This window comes from Artibeus jamaicensis, unplaced genomic scaffold (genome assembly GCF_021234435.1).
Source record: "Artibeus jamaicensis isolate MK-2021 breed Jamaican fruit bat unplaced genomic scaffold, CSHL_Jam_final contig_908, whole genome shotgun sequence".
NCBI lineage: Eukaryota > Metazoa > Chordata > Mammalia > Chiroptera > Phyllostomidae > Artibeus > Artibeus jamaicensis.
The window spans coordinates 3013507-3036027 of NW_026522009.1; the positions used below are offsets into that span (position 1 = coordinate 3013507).

Genomic DNA, 22521 nt, shown 5'->3' on the forward strand with positions numbered 1-22521 from the left:
TTGATGCAGAGAGGTGTATGGTTACATGAACTTGACTTTTGGGCAGAAGGCACAGCAATTTGTTGTGGAATGTGTATGTGGTCCCAATCTTCCCCCTGCTTTTTTTTTCTTTGAGAGTAAGAGAAGGTGAGTAGGTACAAGTTAGGGTCCCCAAGGTCTTCACTTTAGCTATCTCCACCCTGTTTTCCCAGGACCAATGCATTTCATATACCTCAGTGAGTCTAGGTGTTAGCATTTGTACCCAAGACTAAATACTGGTAATCCCAAGGAGTCTCCATGGTTGTAACTGAATGGACTCAGACTTGATAAATTGTACTCGGGGTTCCAGCACAAAAAAATATAATGCCTCCTTCTTTTTACAACAGCACGGACTTCCCAAATGAGGACGCACTTTGCTCTGCAGGCCGTGATGGTTTGGTACTGATGATGACATTTCCATCTGTACTGGCCTCCTCTAATGTTTGGGACCCCCTGGGGTCCCCTGTGCTACATAAGCATGTGGCTTGTATTACATCATCACAAGGTGGTTCACGGGGCCTTAGGGTGAAGTTTTTGATCTACTCCTCTGGAATGCGTGACCTTGGGGATAATGCTTGACTTCCCTGATCTCTATCCTTCCTTGTCTACGGACAATACAAATGGTACCTGTCTCCTGATTTTTTTGTTATGTTAAATAGCACAATGCACACAATATGCTTAGTTTTGTATCAGGCACCTAGTAGGTGCTCAATGTTATTGAAATCAATTAACTGTCACTGACCCTCCTGAGATGTCTAACCTATGAATGAGTAAACCTAGGGTACTATTTATACTTATCTTTTGTAGCTTCTAAAACATCAAAGTGTCTATAAACAATACATTTTAACTACCTCAGCAATAATAATATATCTGTATGTCATCAAAATAAAGTTACTCACTTTCACAAGTATAATTAGATAATACTGAAAACAGCAATAGGAATAAAAATAGTCTGTAATCTACTTTGCTTCTTTAAATCTCATACGTAAGATAAATACTGATTTGGCCTTTCGTCTCTCTCCTTCCCCAATTTTGAAGTTATCCCACACTTGTCTCATTAGCCCTATCATCAGTTCATGAATGCTTCTCCATCAATTGGGCTTATCTTAAAACTAATTTATAATATATTCTAATAAAACCTTTGGCCAGCATCTTCTTATTGTCACCATATTTAATTATATTTTAATCAACATGAATGGTGATTTAATAGAAGACCATCACTCCCCAGAGTTGGTCAGTGCTCTCCCCGACCCCAGGAACCACATGAAGCGGTTCCCCAGGGCTGACAGTCCTCGCCACACGGTCCTTGCAGGGGTCGTAGTCCTGACATCTCACTGACATGGTCAGCGAAAGGACGCCAGCTGCATGTTGGCTTATGCATCTTCCTCTTGTCCTTTCTCTTCTTTTTTTCCTGGAATGTGTTTATATTCTAAAATACTTTCATTGGAAATCTTTTGAGATTTTATTAGAAAGTGATGTAAATCAAGGCAGACTCAGATAGATTACCAAGATATATGCCAGTGACATATTACAGTTCCTTTCTTCTACAATTTCAAAAAATCATTATTTTATGATTCAATTTAGGAAACATTTGAATAACTTCTTGGTATTTAACACCGTGCCAGAGACTTCAGGGAATTCCTAAAGTGTAGGATAAAACTTTCTCACAATCAAGGGACTTCTGGTTTTATTGGTGTTTATGAGATGTGTATGATTAAATGTCAAAATATGTGATGAACATACTAGGTACTAATACCATACGATGTCAGAGTCGGAAGAGATCAGAACAATTCAGATATTGGAAGATTATTTTGCTGAATATTAACCTATGAAGACAAAAAAACATTCGAAGAGTATTTAGAACTGAATAATGGTTTGGTTGTTTTATGCTCAGTTGAGAGATGGAATAAAGACTCAAAAGAACTATATATATATATATCTTCTACAGTTATTTTTTCTATCTTCTACCAAAGTAGTTAGCCAACAACTGTTTATAAGAAGAACGAAAAGTGTGCATTTTTGTCTACTCTTTTCCCTGGGCATTTCTTGATTCACTTATTAATAAACCATGAAATTACTAGCAACAGTGTAGTGTAGTATAGTTAATGTCAGAAGCAGAGGGTAAGGATAAGAAGAAAGGCTTTGGTGTAGACAATGTTACTTTGAATTTTATTTCTGATAGCTACTACCCTTCTGATTTTGGAAAAAAATAGCACTGATTCTCAATTGTTTTTCATCCCTAAATATGTCTTTCAGGGTGGTTGTAAAAATTAAGGTAAGGAAAAAGTGCTTAGCAGAGTGTTTGCTGTAGAATACACCTGAACTCATACGCATTTGACTATGACTTGTATTAAGAGACTTGTTTAGGTCGTTTGTAATCTTACGCAACTGAGTCTAGTTTCTTCCTCTATATAAGAGAAAATTAGCAATTTACCAAGGTGATTTTGAGGATGTAAATGATGGGGTTTGAAATTGGCTATGGGTATGTGTGTGGCAGCTATGGTGGGGGGAATATTTACCATGAAAATGGACCAACATTACAAATCAGGCATCTTTATTCTTTCAAGAGCTGGTTTATTATAAGCACAGTGCTAAATAAAAGAGGAGAAAAATAATGCAAGAATATCAGTCAAGTGTGATACAAAGCATAATACAGTGTTTCAATGTACCATTTACAAGGACGTTGGAACCAGCCCGGGAGGTTACGGGAGCATCTCCTTTGAAAAGAAGTAACATCTAAATTGAGTTCTGAAAGACTAGGATTTGCCAAGTGGAGTGATAAGACACAAGTATTTGTGGCAGAAAGAAACAGCTTGTGTAGGCGTCCAAAGCTAAGGGAGGATTATTCTTTCAAACAACCGAGTTAGTTTAGCCCCAGGGGGGCTAAATCTTACACTTCTGTGGGAGATAGAGATGTTAAGGAAAGATAAGAGTGAAGCAGTAAAACAGACATCAGGAAGGGGCTTATTAAGCCCTGTTTAGAAGATTTGACTTCCAACATTACTCCACAACTTATCTGGGAACGTCATCTTAATATGCAACTGTCATAAATTATTTTTATTTTTTAGTAGTGCCTCAGATTCTGGGAAATCAGTGGTCACTTGTAGCTGTTTCTGTTTATGTGCTGTGGTAGTCCAGCTATCTATGATCATGCAGTGATAATACATTTTTCTTTTATGTATTATGTGTATTACTTTTTATAAAATAAAGACCTTTGTGAAATCCAGTATGCTGAGTATCTGAATTCTGCCTGATAATAGTAACTTTTTTAAACTTTTTAAATTGTATTTTATTGATTATGCTATTGTAGTTGTCCTATTTTTATCCCTTTGCTCCCTTCCACCCAGCACCCCCTACTCCCTCAGGCAATCCAACACCATTGTTCAAGTCCATGGGCCATGAGTAAAAGTTCTTTGGCTACTCCATTTCCTATACTGTACTTAACATCCCCATGGCTATTCTGTAACTACCTATTTTTACTTCTTTTTATATATATATAAATAGAAGTATTTATAAATATAGAATATATAGAATATAAATATAAATAGAAAATAAATAAGAATATATAGAATATAAATATAAAATTTATATATATAAATATATAATATATATATAAATATATATATTTAATTATTGTTCAAGTACAGTTTTCTGTCTTATACTCCCATCCCAGCCCACCCCCCCAGTGCTCCCCACCTCCCTCCCATTTCCACCCCTGTTAGTTTTTGTCCATGTGTCCTTTATACTTGTTCCTGTAAATCCTTCCCCTTTTCCCCTGAAATTCCCTCCCCTCTCCCCTCTGGTCCCTGTCAGCCTGTTCTCTATTTCAGTGTGTTTGGTTATATTGTGCTTGCTTGTTTGTTTTGTTGTTTATGTTCCTATTAAAGGTGAGATCATATGGTATTTGTCTTTCACCTCCTGGCTTATTTCACTCAGCATAATGCTTTCCAGTTCCAGCCATGCTGTTGCAAAGAGTAGTAGCTCCTTCTTTCTTTCTGCCGAAGAGAATTCCATTGTGTAAATGTACGATAACTTTTGGATCCATTCATTTACTGATGGAGTAAGTCTTTAAAAATTAGAAAATAAAGTTTCTTTGGCGCAGCTTTCCTAGGAGTTACCCTTTTTTTTGTAGGTTCTGTTTTATAGCTGTTTCACTTTTACCAGGATGAAATATTAATCTGACTATTGTGTTATTTCTAAATTCTTGCAGTGTTTGTTTTTACATTCTCTGTATGGTATTATCAGTAATCATCACTGTGAGAACTTTGCATAACCTGAGATGGCCTCTTGCTGGGGCCAGCATCCTGAATTTATTTAAAATGCCTTACTCGGTTGCTTCCCATTATCTTTATTTTGGGCTCTAAATTTCTATCACAGTTGTAATGTCATTGTCAACAGTGAGAACATTTGCCCTGAGTGAGAAAAGAGAGGGAAAGTAGGCCTTGAGGAATACTGTTTCTCTTCTCTAATGTTCTGCTTTATACAGTGGCACCTCCTCATTGACTTCTTTCCATTTTTATTTTAAATAAAGAGGAACCAATTTATTATCTTTGTGTTGCAATATACCACCAATACTCTTAAAAACTGCTGTAACTGAATGATATGTCTTTTAAAAAAATTCTGGGCAAACTACCAGCACCTTAGGCCTCAGGCAGTGAGGGAAGAGCTTTATGAATAGCGCACAGATGCATTAAGAATCGTGTGTCTATCGATGAGTTTAGACTCCAGTGCAAGGTGAAAGTTTCACATTTGAGATTTCTGAAAATTGTTGCATGCAGTTTTGATAGATATACTCATTAGGAGGATAATGAATGGCTACATTAAAAAGGTAGACAAATGTAAAATCATTGCAGAAACATTTCATCATTAATTTGTTCCATGCTGTATTATTTCTTAAATATAATGTAGATCATTTCATTAGCATTATTAAATAAAAATAGTTGGAGTGAAATTTACCATATGTAAAATATCATTTAGTAGCAATTGGAATTTGTAGTAAAGATAGTCTTAGTTTTCCCAGAAAGAAGGCATTTAAAATAAATATTGTATTAATTCACCACCATTTAAAAGAATGGGCTATTGCTAATGAGAGGAACCTGATGATTGGGGTTTAATTTTTTATATTAACTGTAATTAAATATAAATCATTGAACAATTATCTTTATATATAGTACATTAGAAAGACCCTGGAAATGTGTGATCTCTGCGAATTTTTATGTATACTTTTGGCCCTTCATTTTGCAGGAAGAATAAATATTTCTAAACCTTTCCCATTTGGATGGAGTGTCTGACTACCATGAGGTGCCAGGAGAAGACTTAAATGACATGTCATGTGCTTCTAGTCATCTAATGAAGCATTCAGTGCAGTGTCCTTAGGACAATGTTATTTGGTCACCTCAAGCTCAATGCATCAAAACTATGTGCACTTTTTCCTCAAACGAATTTAAAAGGTTTCTAGCTCAGGAGGATGTAAGTAGTGAAATAGTGAGGAACAAACTTGCTATGAGGTACAACTAACTGGCCAAAGGCAAGTGTAATGCAGAGAGCTTCGTTGTTGCAGATAAAATAGCTTTTGTTGATTTACCCATGTAGGAGAATTTAAAAAATTTGTTCCAGGTTAATTCTGATTTTTTTAAATAAAATAAATGGAAATCATTTTGGGATAGACTTGTTGGTATCTTTGATTATCCATGAAAAGAACTAAGGGGGGTGGAAATGGGAGGGAGGTGGGGAGCAAGGGGCGGGGGGGCTGGGATGGGAGAAATAGACAAAAAACTGTACTTGAAAAATAACTAAATAAAATTTTAAAAAATATGTTAAAAAATTAAAAAAAATTAAATCTAAAAAAAAAGAAGCAAGTAGATTTCAGAAAGTGTCCATAATAGTTGCAGATGCAAACTGTCCAATATTGTGAATTACTGCTCCATAAATAATTGTGGTTGGTTTCTAACTTTAATTTTATTCAGTCTAATAACAAGTATTGCTCTATAGATAATTGTTGATGGTTGCAGACACTGATTTCATTCAATTAAGCCAGTAACCTTTTTAAGAAACTGCCTGGGAGATAGCCAAGAACTGCAGTCAACTGATTTCTAGGGGAACTGAATTGAATTTGCCTTAGCCTAGAAAATGTTCCATGTAGGCCTCAGCTGTGTTAATTAACCTTTTCCTTAAACTACCCTCTCTACACAGAACTCCAAATGGGCAAACAAAGCAAAATACCATGGTATCTGGATTCAGATTTTGCTCAGAGTTACTATAAACTTGAAAGACATTATAAAATGTGTTTGAGTTACAGAGGAAGGGTATGAAGGGTGTTGTTTTTCGAAGTCACATTAAAATTCAGATTATCCCTTTCCATCCTAAAGTCACTATTGTGTGTCTTCAACTAAAATAAAACCCACGGGTATTATACAAAGGTATACTTTCTTTTTGTCAAATTATAAATCCATAATGCTAAATATTGTGCTTGCAGTATATTCAGAAACTTGGTCAAACATGTTTTTTCCTAGTGAAATGGAAAAACTACATTATCAGAGTAGAATGATTGGCTTATGACCAGTACTGTCAGTACTGAAATTTCGTTGTTTATCTTTTGTGCTCTGTAGAGTGGGAGAGGGAAAAAACACACTGTGCTCAAAGTATACAGTATAACCAGAAAAAGAAAGTTTCCTTCAATAAACAAAACTTTCTTAGTAAGTAACCAGTACAAGCTAGAAAGGCCAGGGTCATTGGTCCTGGTAACCACATGTGACAGTAAAGGGCATCTACATGTCATGAATACAGCCAGTCACATATAAAGTTATATTTCTGATCGCTGTAGTAAGCGGGCAGAAAGTGTTAATGCAATTTCACAATCATCCATCCCTACCTCGGAAAGGTAGAAAGACAAAAAGACAAGCTCTTTAAATCGTGCTCCTTTCAAGGAGCAATAGTAGATACTATCTTCATATATAGGATATTTGAGCTAATTTTTATTAATTGCATCACCTCAAATAATATTTCTATATTTCTGGGAAATTAGACTCTACCATCAAATCAACTTGCTGAAACACATTTGTGACATTGCTGTAGATACTGGGTTTTGTAAGTGAAGCTTCATTATCTGCTGATGACCTTTACTCATCATGTTCACAGTTCAAAAGATTATTTCCAAGTTGGTTTTGACTGACTGACTTGACCCCAGCTCCATGGTGGGGTTGGTACGTACCTGGCAGATCTAAGCTGTACCTTATGGTTTTGTGTTTACTCTACCATAGCAGCCGTTACTCCCTATCTCCCCAGGCTAAACAGAAGAAGAGCAGTTGCATGGCGGCTTTGAACAGTGGCAAAAGAATGTAGCAGTTGTACTTCGTGTTGTAAATATCCTCTTATCTCTGTGGGCAAAAGCTCTTACTAATATAAGATGAAAAAGCATAGCATCAGGGTTTTGTTAGGGAGGAAAAAGTGAGATAATTGTCTAAAATGGGAAAGTTTTGAAATTTACTAGCCTTGAACAATGATAAAAAGTGCTGAATCTCACTGGCTTTTGAGTCAAAGCAATATAACATACTGTGGAGGTCAGCTCCAGTAAGTGGAAGGTCCTGGCACACACAGTAGGATAATAGGAAAAATTAGTTTCAGTCTCAGATTTTTGACCTTCAATGCAATTTCACTCGAAGTTAAGAGAGGTAAACTTAAAAAAAAGATCTCCAAAATTTGCATTGTGGAATTTTTTTCCCTGAGTCCTTGCAAAAACACATAGATCGATGGACACAGATATTTTTGGGAAAGTTATTCACAGTGGTGTCAATTTAATAAGGAATTCTTCCCTATTGACTTTTGAAATTTACATTTTTTAGTCTTGCTAGGTTTCTAGAACTTTTATTAAAGCAGGTAGAATTTGATAACAAACTCAACAGTAATTTGTACCAATTCAGGTTAGATTTCTATTTTTATGGTAAGTCTAAAGTGATTCCATTCTCAGAAGAGTTCCCAGGGCTTCCTCCTTTTGTGGACCTTGCACAACTATATCCTAAGGGTCTTTCTGACCTTGAACTTGGTTCTCCATTTTAGGATCTTTCTTGCTAGAGACTACATTAGACAGAGCTTCATTTTCCAGGCTTTTTCTGTATTTCACTACTATATTGCCTTTGGAAGAATTTAGAGATACTTTAAAAATATTAAATTGTGCCCAGGCCTTTCATAAGGTAGAATATAAAGCTAAATTTTTTTATTGGGGGTATACTTTTTTATATAGAGTAAGGATTCTGGACTCTTGAGAGCATGACATTGAATTTTAAAATTATTTCTGTTAGAAAAAGACATTTGCTAAATATTACTTTGATTCTCTAAATTGTTATTGGATATTTCGAACAATTTGTAGACAGGGAATTTTCTGTAGCGTCTCCCATGTTGATTAATCTCAGTGCCTTTGTTCTTTAAAATAAATTCCCAGGAACATTACTGAAGTTAGGCAGTGGAGAGTTAGTGTGCAGAAGTGTGTTTTCAGTAAGGAAAATGTGCTGGGCTGTTGCTAATAAATGAATTTTAATTGTTTTGAACAGCATTTTTGTAAATTTTCTTTTGTAAATATTTTTAATTTTGTCGTATTATACTTTGTAAGTGTTATAATACTGAGCCAAATAATAGTTTTGATGTATTGAATACCATATTTTAACATATAGTTGAGATATAAGCAGAGTCCAACAAATTGCATGAGTGAATTACAGTTCCAGTTGTAGCTCACCAGTCACAGTTTTAGTTGGAAAATGATGCTTTTAGCTATTGGAATATATTTATAAGATTTTTTCCCCTAAAAACAAAACAGATGTCTCATCTAATAAGTTACCGGCATGTGATATTTAAGAGTCAGTAATCAGCAATTTTTTTTATTTGCAGTGAGGGTCACAGCTTCAATTTAGCATGGATAAAAATCTGTCCCCTGCCCCCAAGATTAATTGTACATGTTTTAAGTAAGAGTTACACAGAGACAGTACTTACAACACCAGTGTGCTGTCATTGACCTCAGAGACTGGCCAACCCATTTTCCAGGGCTACATGAGCTCGAGAGAGTTGCGAAAGCCCGGATTTGATTCATTTGCAGCTAGTGTCCGTTTTCTAATCCTTGTTTTGGTTTCAGCTTACCTGCAGAGCTCTCTCAGTGTTCTAGCACAGACTGGAAAGCATGAGTTTTGATGTAAGTTTGGTAAATCAAGAAGCTACTTCTCTTCCAATATCATGATTTGATAAGCATTTTAAAAAGGTGCCTTCTTTTTATCTTTCCCTCTCTTTCACGCACTGGCTCATAAAACCTCTGTGCCACTCGATTAAAAGGCAGGCTGTCTGTTGACTGAATCTCTGTTTCAGAGAAGGCAACGTCTGTCTCACATTGGAATAAGGTATGGACTATTTTAGTTGTCTTCAGTTTTTTATGTCAGTGTTTAGGTTCAACTGTTGTAATTATACAGTAGGTAGTGCAAATGTATCTACAAGGAGGTATTGAAATGCTTGTAAAAACACAAAGTCCTAATATAGTAAATTTTGTGGAAATATGTGAACAGGCTCTTAGTCTAAAATCTCTGTAAGGAAAAATTGATGGCTGACTTTAAAACTTATGAGTATGTGTAATTATTAGATTGGCCAACATGCCATTTTTATGATCTCATGTAAATGTATGATTGATTTTCTAAAACATATGGATTCACTTTTGAGAGAGTCTGTAAAATGTGTTTTGCTTTTCTTATGAATTCAATTTACTAACTGATCAAAATGAAAAATGTATTTAGGGAAAATAATTGTGTCTCAGTAAGTTAATATTGCTTCAGTTCTTTTGAAAGTTATTTGTACTTTGAGTGGGCAAAGTCAAGTTCTTAATGTAAAAGTCACAGGCTTAATATTCCAATTTGAAATAATTGCCATTTTTCTATTAAATTCATTTTTTCCATGTAGATGAAGAATATAAAATTTCATCTCAAGAATAATTATCCCTTTTATCTGCTGATTAATCTGATCAAATCTACCACTTCTTACTATCAGTTATGTTTTGATCTGGGAATCTAATAAAATGTATAAGACTTTATAGGACTTGGCTTTTTTTTTTTGAGGTAAATTTTATGGTTTAAGAAAGATACTCATGTATCTTAATGTCCTATGGAAATGCTCAGTGAAATATTTAACATCAAGTTTCCAGCATGCCTTTTTAGTGCTTAATAACCTATTCTAAATAGAAAGAAATGGCCTTTCTTTTCATTTTATTTCAGTTGTGTATGACGTATTAAAATAGGAGATGAATTTGGAAAGAGAGATTATATAAAGTTGAGTGTTAAACCTATAATACATCATTTATTAATTGGGCAAACTAATTTTTTGAGAAACACTGATGCTATATTATGGTAAGTATATGATTTTTCACATGTCAAAATTCTTTTCATTCTTTGAAACTAAGGGCATTAATTTGGAGAGCAATCTTAGGAAAATGAGTAATTCCGTCAACTTATTTGTTATTTACCCTTCGTACCTAGAACTTTAAGAAGTCAGTGGTAAGTGATACTATACCCACTGTTTCTTAGGCATTCAGATAGTAACTTGTTCAATTAAAAATTCTTGTTAGGTCAGACATAATGGATTCTTGTTGTTACTTTAGTATTTATTCAATGAAAGGGATCAATATTTTTGGCCCCAAGGGAGCTACACTGGTAAGAGACTGCGGTGAGTCTCTCTGTTCATTATAAACTTGTGGCTGGCAGGTGCACTGTCTGCTGTATGACTAATTGCAACATTATAATTAATTAGACATTTTTTTCTCCCTCTTCAGTAGCACATATGCTTTGTTAGTACATTTTGCATTCTCCTCCCTTCTATTTGAAGAGATTTCTAAAAGGGAGCTTGAGAACAATGGGTCTGATTTTGAGAAATTTAACTACCATGCACTTGAACTCTGGACAAAAGCCATTTGTTTCAAATTTCAGTAGATTAAACCTTTCTGTGGTAGTGTAAAGACTGGTTATAACAGGGAGGTAGAGAAATGATCCTTTTTCTTTGTCATAGTCATCTTTGCCAAGTTTTAGATGTATCTGTGTTTAAATTTAATGAAATTGATTTGTGCTTTTTCTGAAGCATGGCATTAAATAAAAATCTGTTTTGCTTTGTTACTTAAAGCACTTTCCAAATATGGCCTAATGCTGTATTCAAGTATTAATGTCACTTACAGAGCAAGCTGTCAGATTTGACTCACTCTAATTTGGTGAGAGCTATTATTTTAAAAATTAAACCAAAATGCAAGTCCTTGTCATTCCCCAGCAAAAACTTATGCAGATCATCACATTTAATCTAATAGATGATTTATTAACTTGCCATTTAATTCATCTAAGTAAAAGACTCAAGTGAGATCATCGATTTGAGAGCTGGCAGGAACCTTTACAAATCATTTAGGTCGGCTGCTTGTTTTATAGATGGAGAAACTGAGACCAAGAGAAATTAAGTGGCAAGTACAAGGTTATAAAAAAAAGCCAGCAAAGCCAGTTCCCCTAACTTCTTTTCAAAATATCATGTCAAAGAGATTTGTTACTGTTTATAAGAAATATTAATTCTTTAAAATTCATGAAAACCTATTTGTTTTCAGCCCAAAATGCGCTTAGAATTATCAGTACTAATAATTTAGACCTATGGAGCTTGCAAGAACAATCACATTGAAAGGTCAGAATACTTGTATGCAAAGGTTAAATGTTAGAAGCCAGGAATAATATTATAGCTTCTAACCCTACACTTAAAATTGTAGATTTCTGTCCCGGCTGGTGTATCTCGGTGAATTGAGCACGGGCCTGCGAACCAGAGGATCACGGTTAGATTCCCAGTCAGGGCACATGCCTGGGTCGCAGGCCAGTTCTCAGCAGGGGACACACAAGAGGCAACCATACATTGATATTTCTCTCCCTCTCTCCTTCCCTTCCCCTCTAAAGATAAAGAAATAAAAAAATTTTGAAAATTGTAGATTTCTGATTGCATGGATTCTATGCACTTCTCTGTTTTCTTAAATACAAATATTAAAGGTTTACGTACTCACTGAATGTTGTTGCATGGCATTAAATACCACGGGGGAGGTGGAACTTGGAGAGAATTTTACAGGCAACTAGCACCAATCTTTTCCACACTGGAATTACGTGGTTTGTATGATTTTGCAGTTAGTACTGTTAATGAGAAGACATGTCTGCTTACCTGAGATCAGACGTCCCTAGAAGCATGTACCTGTAATCGTGGTGATCCTAAACATCGCAGGAGAGGGGCACTTGTCCTAGGTTGGACTTCGAATGTAAACGGTGTCAGAGGAAAGAAGAATAAAACGTAGAGGCAATTGGAGAGGTTGTCAGAACATTAATGTTATCAGAAGCATATTTTTATTATCGCTTTACATTGGCAGATGAAACATAAAAATGGCCAAGAAAGGCAGAATGTCCTAAACACCTGCTATTGATAACAACTAATACACACAGTAGGAAAGGCAGCATTTTCTTCAAATGTGGGGCTGGTGCTTGCTGTACCAGAAACACCTGTTGTTATTTTGCATGACTGTTCTGAACAATTCCTTCACTGACCATAGTTATGTCAGGATTTAATTTGGAGCACCTGATGCTGGTGACTTCTAAATGCTCTTTATATCATGCTAATGATACAGGAAATGGTAATGTTTCTTTGCTATATTTCCTCCTAGGAAACTCTGTGTCATAACAAACTGAGAAAACCTTTGTTTAACAGAAACAACAGAAAAGCAAAGACACTTAATTGATTATGTCTTATATGAGAGGAATACATGAGACCTTCTCTAAGAAAATGCAGAAGATAGCTGTCATTGTACTTTCTCTGTAACATTAACGCCCAGGGAACACAGATAAGTAGTAGTAGTAGAAGAAGAAGAATTCAAATCTGGGTCTTTAAAGTCCCAGTCAGGTCTGTCAACTCATGTCTAAGCAAAAAGAAGATGCAGTGAAATTGTGAAATGTATATGGTTGTAAATGTTTGCTCTTTACTATTGTATTGCATTGAAAGTCTAAGTCAATACCCTTCAAACGTAACAGAATCAACCCTGGTTGGTGTAGCTCAGTGGAATGAGGGTGGGTCTGAGAACCAAAGGGTTGCCAGTTTAATTCCCAGGCAGGGCACATGCCTGGGTTGCGGGTGAGGTCCCCAGTAGGGGCCATGTGAGAGGCAACCACACATTGATGTTTCTCTCCCTCCCTTCCCCTTTCTAAAAATTAATAAATAAAATCTAAAATAAAAAGACTTCACAGAATCAGATGTTACCCAACTTTTGAAACATATCTCACGTGAAGTTATGCAGTATGAAATATACGATTATGCAAAAGCAGGTTTACAGTGTAATTACAGCCACCAGTTTATTCTTGTACTATTATTTAGTCATTAGTGCATTATTTTCTCAATGAACAACTGTAAACTTACTTTTGCTCTACTCTTTGTAAGCACCTTAGAGCTTTTGGTGCTTGGAATAAGATTGTTGTCAAATATTTTTAGTATTTCAGATCTTAAAATAAATGGGAAAATTTACAAATAAAACCTTCATACGTGCAAAGCCCTTCTATGTACATTCAGTGGAAATGCTCTCTTCAAATACTTCCTCAGCCAGCTTGATGCACACTGCCAATGAGAATACAGCTATGGCCCCTGCAGGGCACCACAGCGCGGTGCTGCTGAAAACCAGCACTTATTTCTGCTGTTTTATTGACATGTGAAATGTTTAGAAGGGAAAGCAGATTTTGAACGACCGTGATGGTCAACAACATTTAATTTATTTTGATAGTTTGTGAGAAGAGAATCGTCATTTAAAGTTTTGGAGATTCTACATAATCAAACGCCCACTGAAGAGAATTTGGAGCGCAGTGTAAAGTATATTCTATGTCGATTGCAGTTGAAGATAAATAAATCCTGGTTTAAATTATGATGTGGTATTCTGGTGTGGTGTAGTGTATCATACAATGGATTCTAATATTGGATAGCCAGATTTTCTTTCTTACTCTGTTTGCTATGTATGACTTGGGGTAAATTAGTTAGGCTCTCTAAGTCTCGCCATCCTCACCAGTAAACCAGGGCTAATAACAAAATCTAATTATTTTTGTTCTTCTTTTCTTTCTTTGTTTGCTTTGGATATGGAATGAGAAGGTGCATGTGAAAGCTTAATACAATTTCAGGCATAAGTGTTCCCTTATTTTTGTTGTTACTGTTGTTTATAACAAGAGAGAAAGGACACGTATTGACTCACTCAGGACCTTATTTTTGTTACTGTGTTGAGTTCATTTGATGTGGAGAGGAAAATATTTAAACAGGACCACTGTTATACATCTGAACCTCTCTTTTCTTAAGTTTGTTATTTGGAGGAAATTGCACAATGTATGCCTTCTGCCGTTGGCAAAGGCAAGCCACTTCCATGTCCTGGATATGGAGAGGAACGCTAGCCTCCTGTCTTCCACTCCCACTCTTTGCCCACCAGGGCCCATCTGCCCAGCCATTGCTGTAGAGCTGTACAGAGGTATCTTGTGCCTGATGAAAACAGGGCTTGTATGGAAGGGCCTTGTGGCATAGTGAGTGCACTGAATTGCTACCATCTGTTTCTTAGCCAATGTTAAAAGACAAAGAATAAGAAAGGAGAAGTGGCATTAGAAAACGAAAACATCATTTCATAAAAGCCATGGTAAAAGTGTCGTTTATAACCTGCCACCCTCACCCTCCAACACGTGGCATGTGAGAGGAACACGACTTCCACACTCACCATTTCAAACTCACGGGTTCACAGCTGCCTGTTACACAAACGGGTTTTAACGAATACTTTCTACGTTCCTGGTGTCTGTCCCCCAGATGCAATTTGTTGTAGAAGTCTTAAATGGCACTTTGATATTTACCTAATACACATTTTAGTAAGTATTTTAAAACTATTTTTTCTTACAACTGTGTCTGTTCTTAGGCCGTTTTAAGAGAAATTCACATAATATTAATGACTTCAAAAATTATGACAATTCTGACTCCTCAATACATAATCTGTTTTCAGCCATCTTAGTTATCATAAAGGATGCTAAAATGACCTTCGGCTTTTTATTAAAAGGAGAATCTAAATGCACCATAATCAATGAGCACAGAATTGAGAAACCATGAAGTGCGGGTGGAGCAATGCTAGAGGAAGTAGCTGCTGCGGTTTGAATTGCTTCAGCCAAAAAAGTCAGCTAAAGGGTAAAAGAGAACTATTTGATGACAGAGGCCTGGTATAAATAGTTTTGCCCTACCTTTCAACAGAAAGAATCCCCAAGAGTTTAATGAGCAAATATAAAAATGATGAATGCTAACACTATTATATCAACCACGGGAGTGACTGCCCTCTCCAGTGTGAGATTGATGATTTCCAAATTGTATCCCATTAGTGGAAGACAAGAAGAGAAGAACGTGTTCTGAGCTTTAAACTATGTTGGTCCCAAATTGCAAGCATCTGATTTCCTATGACACTGAATTTCCAGCGGGGTGGACCTGTTTATGCTTTTATTTAACAACTTATACTCTTATATCCAGCCTAGAATTCCTCAGTAAATGTCTCGAATGAAGATTGTATTTATTGGAATGATAGATTTCAACATAACCTCTAAGTTTAGGGCTCACAATATATTTTCTCTGTAGATTTCCTTGGCTATCAAAGGTAGAGTGCAAGTTAGTTAAGAACATTGACTGGACAAAAAGAAACCTGCTCCTGGCTTTGCCAATAATTAGTTTTGTGACTCAGGGTATTTTCAGCTTGAACGTTATAAAGGGAATAGAATCAACCTGCTCTACTATCCCTAAACAGTACGTATTGTCCATGGCAGTGGGGAAGACCACCCTTCTCTGTTATCAGTATAGCCTGCTGTACTATTTAGACTCACACTTCACTTCTTCCTTTTATCAGGTAACTATCTCCTCCATGACACTGTCAGTTTATCTGAGGATAAGATCTTTTCTTTATCAGCTTTGACGGTGTCTGTCCTTGTGCTTTTTTGTACTCCATGAAGTAATTTCTTCAGTAACAACAACAAAGTGCCTTTTATTAATAACTATATTTCCAAGGGCACCTGACTACTGTAGCAGAAGGGTATTTGCTCCTGTTCTGATAGGACAGGCATACAGGAATTCATGTTTGTTAATAAGGAGTTTACTGTCCTGCCACTGTGTAACCCCCCAAAAAATCACTGGGCCTCTGGTTCTTCTGTTTGCTTCAGGCATCTCAGAATACCCTGTAGGATTTATCCAGTCTGCAGCGTTGTCTCTCAGAGTACTTTACACGTTTAAATGAGATCACTTTAAAGGAGCGTGCATGCTGTAGCGTTCCATAGCTCTCACTGTTGCTTCGCCCAGCTGCTGGGCTCATTTCCATGACCTGCCTTATTCCTGCAGGCCCCCAAGTGTGAACCCTGTGCGGACAGATCAGCCTGGGCATTTGGTGACTTACATATCTGAAGTCAAAGTGATGTCAGTTGGCCTCAGGGGAGGCCCTGTTGAATCTCTTTTTTCTCTTAAAAATAGAAGTAGAAAACTAAATAAAGATTAAAGAAGTAGATACTTGTGACCCTACATTTTTTTTAAGCATTAGGTCTGAGACTGTAACACAGGTCAAAGACAGGTGTTATGGAAAAGACAATAAACTGGCATCGCAGTTCATTATGTAAGAGTATGGGCCAAAAGCAGGAAAATGGGCAATTTATTCTGGCAGAAGGAGCAGTAGGTACCTGAGTGCAAAGACTGTTTGACAAAAGAAGTTGATTTTATTATTCATCAACCAGTGCATTTAAATAAAGGTCATGCTACTGGACAGAAAATAATACATTTTTCTCAGCATCTTCAAAATGTTGCTTTCTAAACAAAGAGGGCTCTTCCCTCCTCATAACTCCAGAGCTTCCCCAACCCCATTAGACCCATGTCATCCACATGTATGGATGTTTTAAAACATTTTAAATCGACTTTAGAGAAATAAAGAAAGAGGGGAAGAGAGAGAAGGAGGGAGGGAGGGAGGAAGAGAGAGGGATAGAGGTTGAGAGAAAGACAGACAGACATCGATTTGTTGTGCCAGTTACCTGCATTCGTTGGTTAATTCTTGTAAGTGCCCTGACTGGCGATCAAACGGATAACCTTGGCGTATCAGGATATTGCTCTAACCAAGTGAGCTATCCGGCCAGGGTGTGTATAGACATTTTTAAGCCATTTATATTTCTGAGATTTAAAACTTCTTGGGTTCATATATGTATGTTTACAGTAAATGGTTGCTGTTCCTTAATGGGACGAGTGCAGATAACATATGAAGTACCCAGCATAGGTCATGATCTATGTAGATACACACCCACGTTGCTCTCTTACCCCCTTCTCATGAAGTTACAGTATATGTATTTACTTTAAATATTGTGTGTTTGTCAGAGTTTCAGTTGCTCTGGTGCAGTCAACATCTCGCATAGAACTGACTAGAAGCCTGAATCTAAAGTCACAAGAATTTAGTGGAAAGAATGTTTGAAAAGGAGTCTCAAAAATTTTAATTCCAGTCTCAGAGTCACACCTTGCTATCTGTGTTGTTCAGAAAAATTTATTTAACCTTCCTAAAATCCGTCTCTCTCATTTATAAAAATGGGATAAACATATCTATTTTGTGTACCTGGAAAGACTGTCATAAGGGTCAAACAAATTAACAAATTATAATCTCTATTGTTGTTCTTTATATTATGCCAAACAATGTAAGTATTAGGAGGGAACCCTTTGGGAGAAGACAGATAGACCTTCAGATCTGTAGAAGAAGCAGTGGTGGCCTGATCCCCTGAGGGAAGACAGCTAAGAATTTATACCTGCTGGGTAAATTCTCACTTGTGAGGCTTTGCCACTGGGAGCAGTCAACAATTTCCAAAGGGCTGGTCAAGAAATTAAGAGAACAGATTAAAGTAAAATTGGGTAATGTTTCCCCTGGATCTTTATACTTGAAAATTTTCCACTGAGACACAGCTGATCTTTTCATTTTTTTAAAAACCATTGTAGCTGAGTTTGGCTGCCTGTAGTCATAGCATGAATCATGCTTATATTCTGAAAAGATGGTCTCTTTCATCTGCCCTTTCTCTCGCCCTCCAACAGGCAGCTAAGGTCTGAAATTATTTTTTTTTCTTCTCAAAGGTATATTCTCCTTAGATCAAAACTCTGGAGTTCTGAGCAAACGTATTAATGAGCCAGTAACAAGTTTCATTTCAGCTTTTCTGAGACTATTAAATGTGTCTTATTTCTGTTAGAATTTGGGTGGAAAACTAGAATCATGACAGCAAATTGCAACATATTTTATGAAACAGTGCAGTGGTATTTCAGAGGGAGAAGAAACTGCAGAGATGATTTTGAGCAGCCATGGAAAGGAGCGCGTGCAAGCACAGTGCAGTATCGAAACCCAGTTTATGCCACAGGTTCTGTATATTTTGCATACAGAGAAGCCAACTGTAGTTCCCATTGAACAAAACTCCTGTAATAATAAAGTCCTTATGTGGCTACAATTTAGTGCCTTAAACATTGCTGTTCCATGTCTGTTCATGATCATAAAAGGAAAATATTTCAGACTCCAGAAGATCCTGGCTGTCTAGACTGGTCTCAGAAAGGATACTGCATTATTTGATAATGGAAGTTGTAATATTTCATCTTAGAGGCAGCTCCTTTTGAAGTATAGAGATCTATTTGTGCTGGGTCTTGAAGCCAAAAAGGTATAATTTCTGAAATGTAGTTTACTTGTAAGTAACGAAACTGCTATATCAAAAGTGGGGTATTCATTAATATTTCTAAGTGGTGTTTTGTTTTGTGATTACTAGATAACAGTGTTTGTTTCCCTGAACAAGGTTCACTTTCTCCTGTCAGTTGGGTGACTGTTTTCCCGTTCATGCATTCTGAATACATTTAGTATGCACCTTTTATAACAGTGATACAACAGGAGACTGTCGGGAGTATGGAGGAGGAAAGCGTCTTTAAATAGATAATATTTAAGCTCAGACCTAAAACATTAAAGCTAGATTTACCCTGTGTACAGCTGGACTTTATGATCTGTAAGGTCACATATGTAATTTCCATGTGCGCCTGACTAATATAATGCTGTCCTGTGGTTGGCTTTACCATGTTTGATCACTTTTCCAGTTTGAGGACTTTCCAGATTTCTGCTCCTGTTTTCATCCCTTCCTATTCCATCTGTTGTTTATTTCATTTTCTTTCCCTAACACCTCCACTCTTGTCTCATGACAAAGGCGTTTGGGTTTAGAAGGTCAGGGTGTTGTTCTTATATTGGTTCTGTGATTATGGCCAGGTCGCTTAACCTCTTTGGGTCAAAGTTGCCTCATCTGTAAAGTGAGGATAATTATGTGTAGTCACTCTTTCATGAGCGCTACAAAACAAGTAACATTTCAGTTTTAAATGTGCTAATAGATGTGAAAGGACTCTGCCAAGTAGAAATTAGGCTGAAAATACATGTTGGGATACCTTTACCACAGAAGAAGCTGACACTCTTGAAGGTGATATAAAGCCCGATTTATTGCTGTTTAAAATAACTTTAAAGTTTTTTTTAAGAAAATGATAATCTAATGGAAGTAAAAGATCCTATCCTATATAGGATGCTGTTTTTCATCCATGATACCTGTAATATGTTATATTGCTCTTAAATATACTGTGTCACTTTGGGAGATATTAGGAGGGGTTAAATATTGAAAAATAAAGTTTCCCTCCAATTTACAGGTTTTTATTATCTGAGATTATTTTTTTTTCTGAGAAAATTATTTCAGAGTAGATTAGCTTTCTAAATTATAAAGAGATTTTTAGGACTTCCGCCAAGATGGAGGCATAGGTGGAGATGCTGTGATTTCTCCCACAACCAAGTTGAGAGACAACAAAATATTAGCAACAGAAAACACAGCCAGAACACAGAAAATTGAACTTTTTGGAAGTCTGATAACAACAAATTCTTCAGCCTGACCGGTAAGAGGGGCAAAGCCAGCAGCTGGAGGAGCGGGGTTGCACAGGAAAACTTGGTCAGATGGACCCCAGGCATGGGGTTGCAAAGGGCAGACCCAGTGAGCATCCAGTGAGCAACCAGCATATCCAGTGAGGGTGCAGGGCTGCGCGTTGACTGTGGTCCCGAATTCGTGCGCAGATAGACCAGCAAGGGAGTGGGCGGTGAGATGACTGGACTGAGCAGGCCCCAGGGGCAAGAGGCAGCAGAGGGGGCCTCCATTTCCCCCCTCTGACCCTGCTCCCACATACAGTGTCACAACCCAGCGACCTGGGGGGCCCTGCACTGGTAAACACCGAAGGCTCCACTCCTCATAATTAATGGGTGTAAACAGACCAAAAATGGCTCAAGAAGGTCTCAAAACTCCAGAGCCCATAAATCTAAGCGAAGAAGAAATAGCAAAACTTTCAGATGCACAGTTCAAAACACTGGTGATCAGGATGCTCACAGAACTGGTTGATTATAGTCACAAATTAGAGGAACATATGAAGGCTAAACTAATTGAAATGAAGGGAATTGCACAGGAAACGAATAGTGATGAAGAGGAAACTGGGTCTCAAATCAGGGGAGTGAACCAGAAGGAAGAAAATAATGGCCAAATAGGAAAATATGAAGAAACAAGAATTCAAAAAAATGAGAAGAGACTTAAGAGCTTCCAGGACATCTTTAAACACTACAACATCCAAATTATAGGGGTACCAGAAGGGGGAAAGGGACAGCCACCAGCAGAAAACTTATTTGAACAAATAATAAAGGAGAATTTCCCCAATCTGGCAAAGGAAATAGACTTCCAGGAAATCCAGGAAGCTTAGAGAGTCCCAAAGAAGTTGGACCTAAGAAGAAACACACCAAGGCACATCATAATTATATTAGCCAAGATTAAAATGAAGGAGAGAATCCTGGAAGCAGCAAGAGATAAGGGACAGTCGCCTACAAAGGAGTTCCCATCAGACTGTCAGTGGGTTTCTCAAAAGAGACTTTACAGGCAAGAAGGGGCTGGAAAGAGGTATTCCAAGTCATGAAATCCAAAGACCTACAACCAAGATTATTACTCTATCCAGCAAAACTTTCATTTAGAATGGAAGGACAGATAAAGTGCTTCTCAGATAAGATCAAATTCAAAAAGTTCATCATTACCAAGCCCTTATTATATGAAATGTTAAAGGGACTTACCTAAGAAAAAGAAGATAAAAAAGATGAACAGTGAAAGGACAGCAAACTCACAGTTATTAACAACCACACTTAAAAGAAAATTAAGAGGACAGCTAGGTCAGGAGCAGAACCATAGAAATGAAGATCACATGGAGGGTTAGCAACAGGGGAGTGGGAGAAGAAGAAGGGGGGAGAAGGTACAGAAAATAAGTAGCATAGACGGTAGGTAGAAAATAGATAGGGGGTAGGGCAAGAATAGTATGGCAAATACAGAATCTAAAGAACTTGAGACACATGGTCATAATCTAAAGGGGGGAAATGGTGGGGGAGGGGGTGTACATGGTGGAGGGGAATGAAGGGGGGAAATAGAACAACTGTAATGGCATAATTAATAAAATATATATTTTTTAAAAAGATTTTTATTATCTAATGACTAAAAAGGTATCCTATGCCTTTTAAAATGGAAATAGACAAGTAGTCATGTAAGTCCATGTATAGTTTAATAGCAAGGTATCAGAATCAGTTTATATACTTAGCAAAAAGAGATTAATTAAATATATTGTGATAGTTCCACTTAGTAGAATGCATTGTAACAATTGAGAGTGTTGTTGCGAAATTGACACTTACTGACCTGGAAAATACCTGAAATATTTTACTGAATAAGAATCATGGGTCATGTAAAATGACCTACTTTTTAATAAAATGATACCATCACATAGAAAGTTCTGAAACACAATACATCAAAATGTTATTTTTAGTTAAGGCTTCTAGTAATTTCTGATATTCTTTATTTTTATATATACTTTTAGACATGTCTAGACTTTTGAATGTTAGAAAATTCTACTTTATTGTCAGACAAAGCAATAAAGCTCTTTTCAATTTTCTAAAAGATTGGATTGTGTGAACTACATTGTCTGAATTAGGTGCTCTTCCAAAGATCAGTAAGATTCTGATATCCAAAACCAGATTTGAGTTATTTTCATTTTTGCTATTATTTTTAAGTTTTTCACACATAAGCTTCTGTTTGTTATGAATCTGGTGATAATTTTTTTCTGACTTAACTTTTTGGCATCTCAAGAGTAAAATCTCTTGCACATCAGGCAGTATTCTAATAAGGAACTAAATGTTTTAAGAGGGTGCATATATTCATAGGTTCCTATACTTTATACAGTAGTAATTGTTAATCATTACAAAGAGCAATGGGACTTGGTTTTTGGAAGAAGCATTAAGTTATGAGCAGGTGTGGGAAAGAAGGCAGGATTTAGACTTCAGAAACCTCAGACTGAAGTTTTCCTTCCTTTTGATTACTTCTAAATGCCTTAATGCCAATAAAACAAGGG

General features: G+C 36.6%; 1 protein-coding gene across 14 annotated transcripts in view; it reads left to right on the top strand.

The window, feature by feature from the left end:
* The window catches only part of ADGRL3 (adhesion G protein-coupled receptor L3), a 770297-nt gene that overhangs the window by 54900 nt on the left and 692876 nt on the right, over positions 1–22521 (top strand). The window contains exons 1-2 of one of the 14 annotated variants that reach the window (XM_053655017.1): positions 9097–9196; positions 9334–9398. The exons of 12 other annotated variants lie outside the window; for them this stretch is intronic. The gene's annotated coding sequence lies outside the window, so the exon portion shown is untranslated. Of the gene's footprint in view, positions 1–9096; positions 9197–9333; positions 9399–22521 lie in introns of those variants that run through there. One more of the 14 variants, XM_053655019.1, reaches the window with a different exon arrangement.